General features: G+C 42.0%; 1 protein-coding gene and 1 pseudogene across 4 annotated transcripts in view; one reads left to right on the top strand and one right to left on the bottom strand.

The window, feature by feature from the left end:
• The window catches only part of Stim1 (stromal interaction molecule 1), a 160,516-nt gene that overhangs the window by 95,808 nt on the left and 46,748 nt on the right, over window positions 1-17,960 (bottom strand). The window lies entirely within an intron of this gene.
• LOC127192353 (high mobility group protein B2-like) lies at window positions 4,311-8,509 on the top strand (annotated as a pseudogene).

The following is a 17,960-nucleotide window of genomic DNA, read 5'->3' as shown; positions in this document are numbered from 1 at the left end:
TAGGGAGAGGAGGTCTCCCTCAATCACAGACATAGGGGAGGGGAGAAGGGGGAAAGTAGGAGGGAGGGAAGAATGGGAGGAAACAGGGGAAGGGCTAACAATCGAGATGTAATATGAATAAATTAATAAAAAATGTTTTTTAAAAAAAGGTATGCGCCACCACCGCCCGGCTCAGAAGGGCTTTTATATGCATTTAACTATGGATGTATGATTTCAAAACAGCTGTCCTAGCTGGGTGCAATGGGGTATACCTGCAGTCTCAGCTGCACCACAAAGACTAGGCTGAGGAACTATTGAGCCCAGAGGTTTAAAACTAGCATGGACAATATAGTGAGACCTACTGCACACATATACCTACAACCTCTGTGTGCTAGGGAAGTACTCCACAATAACTTTTTGGATTTGGGAGAAAGGATTTCTCTCCGTAGTTTAGGCTAGTCTTGAATTCATGATGAACCCCAGGCTAGCCCTGAACTCTGAAACTTACTCCTAAATTATGGGATCACAAGCATAGGTCACTATGCTCATCTAAAAGGATTTTATGTAGTCTAGGCTGTCTTCTAACTCTTGCTTTTTCTAAATCCATTTCTCGTGTGTTAAAATCAAAGGTATGTGCCACCATAACGAATTTTGGCTTTTGTTTTTTTACAATATTGGGAATTTGAACCCAAGCCCTCAGGAATGCTACGTGAATATTCTACTGATAAGCTACATCATCAGTCTTGAGACTTCACCTCTTAAAAAGGAAAAAGAAAGCAAGCAAAAGAAATCCTTCCCCAAGGTAGGCAGTAGTGGTGCATGCCTTTAATCCCAGCACTCGGGGCAGAATCAGGAGGATCTCTATGAGTGTGAGGCCAGCCTGGTCCACAGAGCGAGTTCCAGGACAGCCAGGGAGACACAGAGAAACCCTGTCTTGAAAAAAAGAAAGAAAGGAAGGAAAAGAAAAGAAATCCTTGCCCAAAGACACTTCTTTTACATACGATCCAAATTTCTATCTCTTTAGCTTCATCTTCCATGTGCCTACTTGTTCTTGACTGGTTGGCCCAAGGTAGGACCTGACTTTTGATTCATAGCTTGTCATTTTCTTTCTTCTCCCCACAAAGCACTCATCAGCCTTTCGGATGCAGGTCTTCTTTGAAAAGGGAGTGAGGTAAACAGATCTTCCAATAGTTTTCTACCAACCATGCATCAGTCACTATATCCATACTTTTTACATATTATCTCATTTAATTGTCTCAGCCTTATGGCATCACTATTATTGCCCCTATTTTCACAAAGAAAAAAAGCAAGGGGCAATAAAATGGCTCCTCAGGTAAGAAGTGGCGGGTCTAAAAGCCTAATAGCCTGCACTCAGTCCCTAAGAACCCGCATTATACCCACAGATCAATGCATCTCTCAACCCTGATCTGAGAAGCTTCTATTTGCAGTAGATAGTGATCAACACAAAGACCCACAAGTGGCCAAGGTTAATAAGAGAATAAGAGACTTCAGAATGGTCAGCCCTCAATGGAATATGTGGACCGTACTCTTCCTACAAAGCCTTAGGGAATCATTGCAGAAGAGGAGTAAGAAGAACGTAAGAGCCAGAGGCAATGGGTGACAACAAGAAAACAGTATCTTCTGGACGCAGCTGCTCATATGAACTCACAGCAGCTGTGACAGCATGAACCAAACCTGTGCCAGGCCAAGCCGTACCACATCTCAGCATGGAGATGGGAGCTGGACAATCTTACTCCTATTCATGGACCCACAACAACTAGGAAAGGGGCAAACAGTTTTCCCTAAGAGTGTAGCCCTTGGTAAGTCAGCCATGCCCAACTGGAAGACCGCACATCCAAGAATATTTAGTCTTAGTCTTGAAGGGTTTTTTTTAAAGGTCACAAAATTGGCTGGGTAGAAAACGGTGCTGAGTCTGTGAAGAGCTGGTAGAGAGGGGGTAAATATGATCAAAATATATTATATAAAAACCCTCAAAGAACTAATAAAATTTGAGGGGGAAAGTTGGATGGTGTGTCAAGCATCTGCAATTCCAGCACTCCTGGAAGTGGGGATAGGCAGCAAATAAGAGAAGCCAGCAGGCCATCCTGGAGTACAGCACAGTAGAAACAACAGAAGAAAACCTGCCTCCATAAGATGAAAGGAGAGAACTGAGCTGTTCTCTGGCTTTCAGAAATGTGCCTACCTACGCACACATGTATACATGCACTAATAATGAATGAAAATTTTTAAAAGATTATTTGTTTTGCCAGGCATGGTTGGTGGTGCACATCTGTGGATCACTGTGAGTTCGAGGCCAGCCTGGTCTACAAAGCAAGTCCAGACAGCCAAGGATAACACAGAGAGACCCTGTCTCGAAAAACAAAAACAAAAAAATGTTTTATTTCATGTGCATTAGTGGTTTTGCCTGTATGTATATCTATGTGAGGGTGTAAGTTACAGACAGTTTTAAGCTACCATGTGGGTGCTGGGAATTGAACCTGGGTCCTCTAGAAGAGCAGCCAGTGCTCTTAACAACTGAGCCAACACTACATAGAGACACTGCCAATTAAAAATTAAATTTTTAATTAAAAAATAAGACACATGATTATTTTATAATGTTAGCTAACCAATGGCACACAATACTAAAGCAAATGCTTGTTTCACTATACCTTCTAAGTCCCATTATCTATTCTACATATGTAAATACCTATATGTGCATAATTTAAATTTTCATTTATTAAAAATTGCCTCAAACTCATTTACCATTTATGTGTATGTCCAATCTCTGCCACCTGAATTCTGATTGCTTCTACCATCACTTCAAGGGTTTCTCCTAAAGCACTTAACAGTAACTACAGAGATGGATCAACCATCCATGGGTCTGGGCTCACCAAGAAGAAAAAAGTACTTTGTTCTGGGTAAAGCTGCTAGTAGTTGTGTCTTAACTATAGATAACGATTAATTTATTTATTTTAGGGCTAAGGAAAGAGCCTCTTAATGGAGAAAATCACAATGTGAAATCTATGAGTCACCCTTGTCAACAACAATATGAAGATTCCAGAAAACAAGTAACAAAAAAAGGAATCTCAGTAGGTGGAGTGCTTTTTCCCTGCCCACTCAGGGAGATGATAGTCTCTAAAAGTACACACACCTTCAGCTACAGAATGAGGGAATCCCAAAGAAAGACAAAGACCAGCTAATTGAAACAACAATTCAAAGAAAGGCTCCAGAGGGCTTGGCATAATATGACCAAAGAAACACAGCATCTAGGTTCTGGTTTTGTGTCATTCATTTATTCAATAAATATTGAGAGCATTGATGACACTAATCAATCTAATATGTAATTTGAATACTTAAGTTATTTAACATATCTGAGCGTGGTAGTCTCTTCATCTTTAATATGGCCTTATTAAGTATTTTCTAGCCCAACTTTACACAGAGCAATAACGCAGGAAAGATATACTAGTGTAATAGACAACAAGGTATAGTGACAGGAAAAATTTGTAGAAAGCTAGACCAATGTCTGTCTTTGAGTTAGTCTCCTGCCTACTGAGAACCTGTGTCTCCATCTATAGGATGAAGACAATCTCATAGTTATTCCCTGACAATGTTAGAAAAGCGAGTGTTAACAGTAGGTAGTGCGAACTCGGCTCTAATCCCAGCACTCTGGGGAGGAGAGGCAGGAAGGCTCCTGGTTCCAAGCCAGCCTAGCGAGAGGCCATGTTTCAAAAACAAAACAATCGGCAGCAACAACAAAGGAGTCAGACTGTTTGCTTCAGACTCTCAGCCTATGAGAAATCTCAGCGCTGACAGGTGGGAGAGCGCCCCTCCTTGCAGCAGCAATGCTCTGGAGGAGTTCCCAGCCAACTATTACAGGGAATTTGTTCCTTTCCATTTTCTCACCTTGCACAGCCCCCAAGGGCCAAACCTGTGAACCAAAAGGTCCAGCTGCCAAGACAGGCTCATTCCTGGCATTTCCTCCCAACACATTCCCTGGGTCAGGCCCAGGAGCTTAGAAGAACAGCACAGGGTGAAAGGCAGGTGAGCAAAGAAGGCAGAAATGACACCTGCTCTCCCGGGACAGCAGCAACTACAAGGTGTATGGAAGAACTGTGGGCCACGGTGATAGGCACTACAATGAACTACAGAAGAGAATCTTCTCAGCTTATGGGAAGTGCACAAGATAATATATACAACAATCTATTTCTTGTTTGGACATCAGTACACTGATGTGTGGTGATTTTACTTATTCAAACCAATAACGGTCTCCATCAGACCCTTAGCTTGCTCACAATAGAGAAATTCAGCTTCTTGCTCTTAAGGTATTCAAGATGGGTGGGCACGGTATGCACATGTAACTTCAAACTGGTTGTCAACTTGACTACATCTGGAAGCAACTTAAACCCAAGCAGCTGGCCATATCAGTGAGAGGTTTGTTTTTTGTTTTTTGGTTTTTTTTAAATTGGATCATGTGGGTCTAATTCTGGGCTACACCTTTTTATGGACGAAGAAGCTTTGGCTTTTTTGACTGCTTCTCTCACTCCACCCCCTCCCCAATCAGTTTTGTTCTTCTAGAGAATTCTAATACACCAGAATTTAGGAGACTGAGAGAAAGGACTCCAAGTGAGAGGCCATCTTGAGCTACATGGAGACACTGGCAATTAAAAATTAAAAGCTGTACAAGATGTAAGGAGGAAGGCACACAACTACAAAAATAATCACAGTCAACCTGGTATGAAGGCACAAAGGTGAATGTAACTGCCTCTATTTAAAAAGCAGGTCAAAGGTAGTAACACTAAAAAGGTTAAGAACACATGAGGGGGGAGCCGGGTGTGGTGGCGCACGCCTTTAATCCCAGCACTCGGGAGGCAGAGGCAGGAGGATCGCTGTGAGTTCGAGGCCAGCCTGGTCTACAAAATGAGTCCAGGACAGCCAAGGCTAACACAGGGAGACCCTGTCTCGAAAAACCAAAAAAAAAAAAAAAAAAAAAAAAAAAAGAATACATGGGGGGAGAGGGAGTGAAGTAGGGAGAGAAAGTACCGAGACTCGAGACTCAAGATATCAGGAGTCCCATAGGCTAGAAAGTTGGCTCAGTGGTTAGAGCATACTTGCTGTGTAACTTTGAGGACCTGAATTCAGATATCAGCACTTGTGTAAAAAGACAGGAGTGTCTCACACAAGCCTGTGACCTCAGCACTACGAGGGCAGAAACAGAAGGATTACTGGGGCTTACTGACTGCCAGTCTAGCCAGGAGCTCTACATTTAGGGAAAGACTTTGCCTGAAAGAAATAAGGAGAGAGTGAGAGAGGAAAACACTCTATATCCGCTATGCTTGGAGAACAAGCAGTCTAGTAGAGTTAGAGCAAAGAATGTTAAGTGTAGCAGCTCTGTCTTACTTAGGACCCTACTTCTCAAATGAGACTGCAAAGCCTTCAAGAAAAGAAAGAAGAAATGAAATGCTGAAAAAGCAGGCAAAGGGGCAAGTAACACAATCTACCTCCTTTCCTATCTTTCTTTGACCTTGCCTTATTTACACAGTTGTCCCTCACAGCCCTAGCAACTCTAGGAAAGAAAAATGATTCCCTATTATGTCAGTACATTTCAGAACAGGCCAGTTCTCTACTAAAAAGGAAAGAAGGACTTTAAGTCCTTAAGAGAGAGTGATTAAGTGCTAATTTACAAAGCCAACCAACCAGATTATGAAAGCTAAAAGAATCTCTTCCTACACCAAAGCTCAGTTCCAATGCCTTTTTTACTCAAACTCACTTCTGCTCAGTCATTCCCAGGATCCATCCTCCAAGAACAAAGTGAAAGCTGGAGTAAGAAAGATGATCTAAGCCTGCCGTGGTGGCACATGCCTTTAATCCCAGCATTCGGGAGGCAGAGGCAGGTGGATCTCTGTGAGTTCAAGGCCAGCCTGGTCTAGAAAGAGAGCCCAGGACAGCCAAGGCTACAGGCTACACAGAGAAACCCTGTCTGAAAAAAAAAAAAAAAAAAAGATGGTCAAACCCAGAGCTAACTTCCTCTTTAAAACAGTTATTATTGCCTCATTTTGATCACAAAAATAAATTTATGGGACCAGAGAGATGTCTCAGGAGTTAGGAGCAAAGGCTGCTCTTCTAGAGGACCTGGGTTCAATCCCCAGCACCCACCTGGCAGCTCACAACCATCTCTAACTCCAGCTCCAGGGGATCTGAAACCCTCTTCTAACTTCTTCAGGCACCAAGCACACATATGATACACATACATACATGCAAGCAGGCAAAACATTTAAACACATAAAAGTTTTTTTATTAATTTATTTATATTACATCTCAATTGTTAGCCCTTCCTTTGTATCCTCCTATTCCTCCCTCCCTCCCGCTTCCCCCCTTCTCCCCTCCCCTATGTCTGTGACTGAGGGAGACCTCCTCCCCCTATATATGCTCTTAGGGTATCGAGTCTAAACACATACAATTTTTTAAAAATAATTTAAAATAAATAAACAGGACACATTCCTGAGCATGAACCATACTGAGAATTCTTGGATTAGTCACACAGAGAAGCCAGGTAGACTAAATCAAAGTAGACAGAGCCAAAGAAGCCATGGAAAGTCACTGACACACGAGAACTGCGTTCTGTCCCTGTGCTGTGAACCAGCTGAGAGTGAGCTCCGAGCTCTGAGCTCAAACTACTGATAGCTGACTTAGTTCATTGAGTTTCATCTCCTTTCTTGTAAATGAGAACTCCTCAGAAGTACCTTAGAACACTACTAATGAACAAATAACACAAGCCACTTGGTGTGGTGGTGCACGTCTTTAATTCTAGTACTTAGGAGACAGAGGCAGAAAGATGTGAGCGCCAGGAAAGCCTGGTCTACACAATGAGCTCCAGGACAGGCAAGGCCACACAGAGAAACCCTGTCTCAAAAAAACAAAACAACACCAACAAAAAAATCTATCTAGGGGCTATAGACATGGCTCAGTGGTTAAAAGCACTGGTTGCTCTTCCAAAGGACCCAGTTTTCAATTTCCAGCACCTACACAGCAGCTCACAACTGTCTGGAACTCCAATTCTAGAAGATCTGATACCCTCTCATACACACATAAGCAGGCAGAACACCAATGTACATAAAATAAAAATAAATAATTAAGAATTAAAAAAAAAAAGAATTCTATCTATAAGCACATAAGCACAACTCAGAGCTCAGAAAACAGAGACTTAGAGGAGCCAGGGATGCAGCTTGGTTGGTAAAGTGCTTGTCTAGCTGCTAACCATCCCTGGGCTTGCTATCCAGCACCACATAAAACCCAGCAGAGCTGGGAAGCTGGCTCAGATGGTAAAATGCTTGCCATGTAAATATAAGGACTGGTGTTCAATCCCCCAAAACCTACATTAAAAAGCTAGGTATACCACGTGCCGTCAGCATGGCAAAGGAGACCCCAACAAGGCGAGGGGCAAAACGTCCTCGTATGCCTTCCTCGTGCAGACCTGCTGGGAGGAGCACAGAAGAAGAACAACCCCTACTCCTCCGCCAACTTCTCCGAGTTCTTGAAGAAATGCTCCGAGAGATGGAAGGCCATGTCTGCAACAGAAAAGTCGAAGTTTGAAGATTTGGCCAAGAATGACAAAGCTCGATATGACAGGGGGATGAAGAATTACGTTCCTCCCACAGGGGATAAGAAAGGGAAGAAAAGAGATCCTACTGCTCCAAAACGACCACCGTCTGCCTTCTTCCTGTTTGGCTCTGAATATCGCCCAAAGATCAAAAGTGAACACCTGGGCCTGTCTGTTGGAGACACTGCAAAGAAACTGGGTGAGATGTGGTCTCCACAATCTGCCAAAGATAAACAACCCTATGAGCGGAAAGCAGCTAAACTAAAGGAAAAGCAGGAGAAGGATACTGCTGCACACCGCGCCGAGGGCAGATGTGAGGACATCCTACTGGGACTCTAGGTAAGAGAAATATAGGAGATGGGGAAATAGAAGGATCCAGAGGTCCGAGAAACCTACAAGAAGAACATTGTGACAGATGGCTCGTGGCCCAGGGGGGTCTGCTCCAACTACTGCACTAACCAAAGACAAGTAGTAGACACCGAACCCCTACTCTGATCTAGCCAATGGAGAGCAGGGACTGACTCTGACATGAACTCTGGTGCCCCATATTTGACGACCTCCTCTTGGAGGGGAGCCCTGTTGGCACTCAAAGAAAGACTAGGCAGACTACCAAGATAAGACTTGTTAGCCTGCAACCATAAAGTGGGGGAGGAGATCCCCCTCGGACATGGACCAAAGGGAGGGTAATAGGGTGGAGGTGGGAGGGTAGGATGAACAGAAGGATACAAGTGATGGGAGAACAATTGAGTTGAAATCTGAATAAATTAATAATAAATAAATAAATAAATAAAGTGAGAAGCAGGAAAGAAAGGGCCTAGTAGGCCACCAGGCTCAAAGAAGAAAAATGAACCAGAAGATGAGGAAGAGGAGGAAGAAGAAGAGGAGGAGGAAGAGGAAGAAGAGGCAGAATAAAATGACTGTCCTAAAATGTGAGGAGTATATGTGCTCAGGCAACTGTTTTGCTAAGAACAGCTCAACATTAGCTTCAGTATAAAAGCTGTACAGATTTTTGTACAGCTGATGAGATTCTTTGTATGAAAAATACTTTTTTAAAAAAGGAGTTTGTAAGCTGGGAGGTGGTGGTGCATGCCTTTAATCCCAGCACTTGAGAGGCAGAGGCAGGTGACCTCTGTGAGTTTGAGGTCAGCCTGGTCTACAAAATGAGTCCAGAACAGCCAAGGCTACACAGGAAATCCTGTCTCAAAAATCCAAAAAATAATTAATTAAAAAAATAAATCTTAAAGAGAAATACAATGGTGAGGACTAGAGAAGTCTGCCTCAGCAGTAGAGCGCTTATGTAGCATATTCAAGAACCAAGCAAAACACTAGCATTATAAAACTAAACTTAAAGACAGGCAACAGCAAACTATACTAAGGAAGAGTGACCTCAATTACAACAATCTGTGTGAAAGCACACCCAAGACTTGTCCTCTTAGAATTAGGTGACACTATCCTTATGGCTTTAGGCAGATGTCACAATGGCTGCTAAAGCAAAATAATTATCCTCCCTTTTGAAAACAAGGAGCCAGCTCTTATGTCTTAAGTACAGTGCCTGGCTTCTGCTGAGACAGCTGACTAAGCCTGTGGCTCACAGGTACTAAGCTTATCATCCCTAGAACACACTCTCACTAGACTCTCCATCCCCCCACTCAGCCCTACCCTACCTCTCTCTCTCCCTCCCCCCAACCATCCATCCCTCTCAATCTCTCTATATATAGATATCTAGAGACGTTTCAAAATCTTTATGTTCTGGGTTTACTGTTTTGTTTTTTTTTTCTTTGTCATTGCAAACCTTTAATCCCAGCACTCAGGGAGGCAGAGGCAGGCAGATCTCTGTGAGTTTGAGGCCAGCCTGGTCTACAAAGTGAGTCCAGGACAGCTAGTGCTACAAACATGAACTCAATTTAACTAAGTCCCTCACTATTAGAAGGATCGCCTTCCCTCCAGTTTCCAATACTTTTCTCATTTTTAAGGCCTCGTCAGAATCATCTTTACCCACCACACTTCCACCAGCATCCTGTTGAGAACTGTTTCGATGTCCTCTAAGACTGAGACTTTCTCTTCAGCTTTTTCTCCTTAAACGCTCATCAGGATAAGCTTTAAATGTCTAGTCATGAAAATAAAGGTTTTTCTGGTATATGCCTCTAAATTACCCCAGGCTTTCTTCACTGACTCAGTTACAAAGTCACTTTCACGTTTTTAGGAATTAGTTACTTCCTTCTTGGTTATAATTTGTCCTATTCTTATTTACATTGCAGTAATAAAAATACCTCAAAATCCATGGATTAAAAAAAAATGAATATTTACTTCTCATAGTTCTAGAAACCAGAAGTCCAAAATCAAGGAACTGGCATGTTTGGTCCCCAGTGGGGGTCTACTTGCAGATGAGGGATGACTGTCTCCTTCACTGCACTCTCCCTCCGTGTGGTCTCGTTTATAAAGGCAATAACCACACTCATAAGGGATCAATCCTCACAGCCTAACCATCTATCAAAGGCCCCACCTCTTACCCCACTACACTTGAGATTCAAGACATTATTTTGGAGCAAGGGCAAGACCATAAACACCTGTAGCAGAGTCCTCCCAATCAAGGATCTGGTGGCTATGAATCCAGGGATAACAGCAAATGCTGCAAGTTTCAGCTGAGAGCCACGTCCTCTGTGGTTGACAGGTGGGGTAAACACTCAAGGGAAAGCAGTTTCTCTAAAGGTGTTAAGTCCTGTCACATGGGGCCCAGAAATCTGAGCCCAAGATCTAGGGTGACCTTAGCACCACGGCTACCAAGAAATGACATCATTACTCCTGACAGAGTTTCTCCAGGATGGGTAGGGAACCACATCAGACTGTTTTTATGCACCCCAAATCTGATATAAAGCAGCTGTGAATGGATGCTGACTATGTAAGCTGAACTGGACATGAACTGGACACGTCTAGTCCTTGAGACCCTTTTTTTTTTTTTTTTGGTTTTTAAAGACAGCGTTTCTCTGTGTAGCCTTGGCTGTCCTGGAGTCACTTTGTAGACCAGGCTGGCCTCAAACTCAACTCACAGTGAGCCACCTGCCATTGCCTCCCAAGTGCTGGGGCTAAAGGCATGTGCCACCCTACCACCACCCCACCCACCCATCCCCCGCCTAGCAAATTATCTTTCTTAATCCATTTGCATAGATAATTCTTACCAAGTTTTCAGTGCCACCTCCTCAGGTGTGCCGCCCTAACAACATTAAATTTCCTGTTCTGTGTATCCTCTCATCACATTCCTTATCTCCACAGGATAACATTCAGACTTTTGTGATTGTTTTACTATCTGGCTTCCTTACAACAAACTCTAGGATCCTGAGCAGGAACCACATCTGTTTATCGTATTTATCATGTTGACTGCCAAGACCTAAGACAGTATGGACACAAGAGGAGTATCCAATATATTAAATGAATAAATGGGTGAATGAATGAGCAAGCTCCAATCAGAAATGATTCTGGGATAAGTGAAATTCAAGACTGTCAAGTGAGTCATAGCTAGCAATAGCTCATTTGCCAACAATCTTAAGAGCCTATAAATGCACATGCATGAAAGATAACAGTAGATTTAGTGGACAGGGACAGTTTGACAGGGAGAGGAAATAAAATAGGTTTTATGAAACAAGCACTCACCTCTGACTGTCATATATGCCAGAGTAAGAAATATGATTGGCTTGTTCATTTGCATATCTACCTACTTCTTTATTCTTGTATGTATTTATTTAGAGAAGGCCTCATGGAGCTATGGACTCCATACATAGCTGAGGATGACCTTGAACTTCTGATCCTCCTACAGTGCTAAGATTGCAGGTGCATGGCACTATGCCCTGTTTACCCAGTGGTAGGGATCAAATCCAGGACTTCATGCATCCTAGATAAGCAGGGGTGAGCTACATCTCCAACCCAGAATACAATTTATTAACCTACAAGACAGCACACTGTTTAACTTGGATTCCTTAAGGTCTTCTACACCTACCTATCCGTATCATCATCCTGTCACATCCTTCCAATGGGCAACTTTAATTTATTTCACTTTCTTGAGCTACATGAATAATTCAATACAATGATAAGTGTACTGAAGAATATATGCCCAAATGATACTATCCCAATTTTACTACAGAAAATTATAACCACAGAAACTATGTTAATTTAGGAAGAATAAAATCAACAGACCTGGATAAAAGTCTTGATGGCTATACGACTTTAGGTTACCTAGTCGATTTTTTTTTTTTTTTTAAGTTTTAGTAATTTCTGAAAGTTGAAATACCCTTTCTCAAAAGGTTGTAGGAAAGATTGTGGTAACACATGCAAAGCACCTAACAAAGCATGTTACTTGTAAGTGAGGACCCAACACATCTACTTTAAAGGGAAAAAAAAAAAAAATCATTCCTAGAGCACAAGGGTATGACTTCCCCCTAAATGCTAAGCACTTTCACTTGACCAAAAGCAGTGCAGAGGCCCAAGACGCCAGAGCCTACTCACATGGACTTGAGGCCACACTGCCTTCTAGAAGAGGATGGGCAGGCTGCCCTGTTTCCACTCCCCATCCAGCTGCCTGCGCACTTCAGAAATTACAAGCAGGGGCAGGGTGAGGGCCTGAGGCTCTCCCAGAACTTCAGATCTATTATTAGCCTGGTTGGTCACCTATCCTGACCGGCGTAGGACTATTATCTGCAAATCTGATAACCTATAGCTCAAGAAAAGCAAGTAAGGCTTGGGGTTTCAGAACAGAAGGGCAGACCAGTGTCCACCTGAATAATGAAATGTGGAAGGAACAAATCAAAGTAATCAGAGGTTTAAGAAAAAGTATCCAGAGGTGTTGCTCCTCCCAACCGTTGAGGGAGAAAACAAAAGAATAAATCCTGTATTCTTCAGAACCCTGCTAGCTTTAAGATACAGTTGGCCTTAACCGTTTATATGGTTTACTTTGCCACTACAGATCACTTCAGGAGCTGAGGCGCCGGCTCCATCCGTAGAGTGCCTGCAGCACAAGCACGAGAACCTGAGCTCACATCCTTAAGACCTACAAAAAAAGCCACGCGTATTACTTAATGCCTGTAATCCCCAGACTGGGGAAGCAGTGACGAAGATCCAGGAGCTCACTGGTCAGCTAATCCTGCTTGACAGGCAACCTCCAGGTCTAGCAAGAGTCGCTATCTAAAATAAACACACAAACAAACAAACCAGTAAATAAGGTGAATACAGGCTGGAAACACGGCTCAGCGGTTAAGAGTAGGTACCATTCTTGCATATAAGACCTAAATTAAGCTCATAACTGCTTGTAACTCCAGCTCCAAGGGCATTCTACAACCCTGCCCTTAGCAGCCAGCTGAGTGCATATCAGACACAAATATATACACATAATTAAAAATAGTAAAAATAAAATTTAAAAATGATTTATTTTTATTTTATGTACATTGGTGTTTTGTCTACATATGTCTGTGTGAGGTTATCAGACCTCTTAGAACTGGAGTTATAGACAGCGAGCTGCCTTATAGGTGCTGGGAACTGAACCTATGTCCTCTGGCAGAGAGCAGCCAGTGCTCTTAACCATTCAGCTATCTCTCCAGCTTAGTTAAAATAAACTTTAAAAAGGTGAGGAGAAAAAAAGGCATGCAAGGTCAAAATCTGGCCCTTGCATGGACATAGATACACACACAAAGAAATAACTTTAGGCACCCATTCTATTCATTTTTAAAGAATGGAGATACTGGATAATCCACTGTTCTCTGGCTTGTTTTCATATGTGGAACTAAAGACAAATGATCTCTACATTTCAATTGAGTTGCTCAGAGGCTTTCATCTCAAAATCTCAATCTTAAGGGAAGTCAAAGTCTAAAACATCGTGTTTTAGATACAGCCAGACAAGAATGTCAGGCAGAATGCCCTCTGCTATCTTCTAAATCCACCTTCAGGAAGATGTGAGGAACAGACTGGTGGTCTACACCTGTAACTTTCAGTATTCAGAGGGCTATGATGGCAAGGTCAAGGGTTTTAGGTGGGCATAGGCCTCACAGTGAAACTCCACCCCTAAAAGAGAGAGAGAGAAGAGAGGGAGGAAAGCAGGTAATAAACTAAGAACACATCATCTCACCCTCTCCAAATCCCAAGCACTCCAGCCTCAGAATACTATTATCTCTTAGCATTCAGCAAAAGGCTTGGAAATGCAAGCAAGTGGTTTCATGGATGCTAACTGCAAGCTCTCATGTAGCTTTTTTTTTTTTTTTTAAGTTTTTCAAGACAGGGTTTCTCTGTGTAGCCTTGCCCGTCCTAGCTGTCTCCAACTCACAGAGATCCGCCTGCCTCTGCCTCCCAAGTACTGGGGATTACAAGCATGTGCCACCGCATTCAGTTCAGATAGCTCCTTAAAGAAGTCTGACTGCCTTAAAATGGAAACAGACAGGAGGTGGGGGAAAAGTACCTGCCTCCTGCTGTTCCCAATCTCAGGACGACTAACAGGAAAAACAAAGTAAGACATCCACAGGAAATTCTCCAAGAATTATAAAGTCATGTGATAGCCAATAAGAAATTTGAATATAGTTTTGTATGTATATGCACACACACGTGCACACGGGCACACACACACATATACACATATGCAACTTTGTGTGGGTGTAAAGTGTTGTCTGTACTCCACCAACAAGCCCCAAGGAAGAGTCAAGAGTGACAACTTTTTTTTTTTTTTTTTTTTTGGTGACAACTTCTAAAGAGTAAGGAATAGACTGTCTTAACACAGAAATGAGAAATTCAGATTCCTGTTAGCCCTTTGCAAGTCTGTGATAAAGTGTTCCCCTATATACATACGCAGTCGTTCATCTCAGAAGTAAACTAAAATATCCAGAGTATATAAATAAGCCAAATGAGTTTTAAAAGAAATAGCTCCTGAGACATTAAGATTTGACTGTTAAATTAATTATGTCTGTATTAACATATCTAATAATAAACAGTGTACACTGAGGAGATTGGTTAATATTAAAGCTGACAAAAAGCAAAATCAGACATATATTAATAATACCCATGATTTATTCACTCTACAAATATTTGTGAGTATTTGCTATAGGCTGAGCATAACTGTAAGACCCAGAAATACAGGGCTCCAAATAAAAGTCTTGGAGATATGGAGCAGGATGTGGTGACGTGTGTCTGTAACCCCAGCTCTCGGGAGGCTGAGGCAGAATGATGGTTCAAGAGCATACTAAGTTTAAAGTAAACAGAGCTACTAAGACTCTGTCTTAAAGGGGTCAAAAATACTTTTTTTTTTTTTAAATGGGGGTGGGTACTCTAGGAAGCAGAGGCAGGCAGATCTCTGAGTTTGAGGCCACCCTGGTCTACAAAGTGAGTTCAAGCCAGCCAAGGTTACACAGAGAAAGCCTGTCTTGAAAAACCAAAAAGGAGGCGATAGGCAACAAAGTTCAAATATTCTAGTTGCCTTCCCAAGACCATTCCATTCTTTGAGACAAATGCATCAGGATGCTGTACAGGAAGGTTGTTACATGAACAACTTGGCTTGCAAGTTCTGCATCCAAACTGATTCTAGAAAGACTAGTATAAGCAAAACAAATAAATAATTTTCTAAAGAGTTACTCAGACTCACCCAGAGAAGTAGAAAATCAAGGATAGATGCCAAGAACAACGCCTAAAACCAGGTAAAACTAGTCTGATCAGACACCTGTGTTTGTAGTGCCAGCCTCCACTATCCTTAGCCAGCAGAACATCATTACCTTTGCCTCTGCTCCTCCAATAGGACTCCATGAGACTTCCTAATACAGCCCAGGGGGAAAATGTGGTTTGGGTTTGCTTCTGAGAGACAGACAGGTCTCATGCAGCCCAGGCTGGCCAGAAGCTCACAGTCCTTTTGCCATAGTCTCCCTAGCATAATGACAATCACATTCACCACAGTGCTTTACTATTGAAAACTAAGTCTTATCTTGTAGCTTTTTTTTAATCTTAAAGTAGAAAATGATGCCATGCCAACATTAAATGCACACGCTAGCTGGGTGGTGGTGCACACACCTTTAATCTCAGCACTCAGGAGGAAGAGACAGGAGGTTCTCTGTGCGTTCTAGGCCAGCCTATCTACAGATCAAGTTCCAGGACAGCCAAGGCAACACAGAAGAAACCCTGTCTTGAAGGGGAAAAGTACAAGCTGACGATGGTGTCCTCTCTGGGTCTGAATGAAATTCCCACACCATGTACCACAAACAAGTCATCCTAAATAGATTAGAACGGGAGCTCCACAGTGTGGACTGCAGAGCAAAGTACCAGTGTCTGTAGCTACTCACTGTTTTCAGGGTACTAAGGCATACTGTGGGTAATACATACCTGATTAATAATGAACTATGAACTACTGTTTCCATTCTTATTCAACTAAACTAATCCTTATTATATAAATGCTAATAGAGGGTACTCACAAAAAGTTAAACAAATAAAAGAAACAGTCCAACAAGAATTAAAGATAATATTAAAATTATAAAACGAAAATAAACAAGAAAATGACAGGTGATAATTTTATTTCCTAATATAAGCAAAATTACAGGGCAAAAGCAACCTAATTGTTTCAAACAGTAAGTTGAACAAAAAAAATCAAAATTATCACAAGATTACTTATTAATGATAAATAGAATACCTACTATGCTGCGATATAGTAAATCAGGAATCAGTAAGTATTTTGTGTAAAGAGTCAGATGGTTGATATTTTAGGCTTATATGCCATACAGTCTCTATTGTAATTAATTACCACTATACTGCAAAAGTAGCCACAGAGAATATGTAAACAACTGAGTGTTGCTGTGTTCCAATAGAAGTTTATATAAAGAAAGCATAATGTGCTAATCCTTTTATTAAATAATGGTGAAATTAATCTGTCATGACTAAATGCCAGAATAGTGGTACACAACTGTAGCCCTGGCCACTGGGGAGGCTGAGGCACGAAGATCACTTAAGCCTAAAAATTGAAGGTGAGCCTAAACAAAACGATTGAACTCCATATTGAAAATAAAAATAAACTTTAAAAAGTGTGTGTGTGTGTGTGTGTGTGTGTGTGTGTGTGTGTGTGTGTGTGTATACCAATGCCCTTGGAGGCCAAAGAAGGATATTGGCCTCTGGAGATGGAATTACAGCTAGCTGCCTGATGTAGGTTCTGAGAATTGAACTCAAGTCCTCTGGAAGAGGAGTAAGTGTTCTTAACCATTGACCCATCTCTCCAGCACCCTAAATAGAATTTTTTTAATGTAAAATTTATGTATGAAGATCAATCAGGCATAGTAGCACATATCTGTAACCCTAACATTTGGGAGACTAAGGCAGGAAGGTTTTAAGTTCAAGGCCAGCCAGGGTCCCATAATGAAACCCTATCTCAAAAGTCTTTAAATCTTTAAAAAAAAAAAAAAAACAATTTTATGGTTCTACAACATGAGAAAAATTAGGGATGGTTTATGTTCACATATAATTTCTTATTTGTGAATTTTTGACTTTTTAAAGAAAGATTTATTTATTATGTATGGAGTGTTCTGCCTGCATGTACACCTGCATGCCAGAAGAGGGCACCAGATCTCATTACAGATGTGAACTACCATGTGGTTGCTGGAAATTGAATTCAGGACCTCTGGAAGAACAGACAGTGTTCTTAACTACCAAGCCATCTCTCCAGCCCCATAACATTGTTTTCATTACTACTTCATAGCTGAAATTTTACTACTGTTACGAATAATAACATATTATACACAGCCTGATATACAGGCTATCTGATATGGAACCCATGTGAAAGGGTCATTCAACCCCCAAAGGGGTCAAACCCCAGACTGACATAGAGAGACCATGTTTCAAAAAGAAAGGAGGAAGGGAAGGAGGGGAGGAAGACAGAGACAAAAGAAAAAAAGCGAAAGAAAGAGGGGTGGTGGTTTAAATGAGAACCAGGCCATAGGCTCAGGAAGGGGAACACTTGGTTGCGAGCATTGTTGGGGGAGGCTTGGAAGGTGCAGCCTCACTGGACAAAGTATGTCTCCAGGAGGAGCTCAGTAAGTATATAGTCTTGTTCTACTTCTAGTTTCTCCCACTGCTTAGTGCTTGCAGTTGAGATGTGGCCTGTCAGCTTCCTGCCACCATGCCGGCTGCTTGGGTTAGGCCTCCTCACCAGGATAGACTCTCACCCCTCTAGGGCCATAAGCCCAAGCATCTTTCCTTGGTCATAAAGATAGATCACAGGAATAGGGAGCAAACTAGGACAGAGGGAAACACTAGATGTTGAAAACCATCAGTTTATGCCAGAATTTTATTGCTTAAAAACATTGAGCAAGCAGCTGAGGTGGTGGTGCACACCTGTAATCCCAGAACTCAGGAGGCAGAGGCAGGCAGATCTCTCTGAGTTCAA

This window comes from Acomys russatus, chromosome 7, assembly GCF_903995435.1.
Source record: "Acomys russatus chromosome 7, mAcoRus1.1, whole genome shotgun sequence".
NCBI lineage: Eukaryota > Metazoa > Chordata > Mammalia > Rodentia > Muridae > Acomys > Acomys russatus.
The sequence above is the reverse complement of the archived record's forward strand: the minus strand, read 5'-3'. Positions and strand labels throughout refer to the sequence as shown.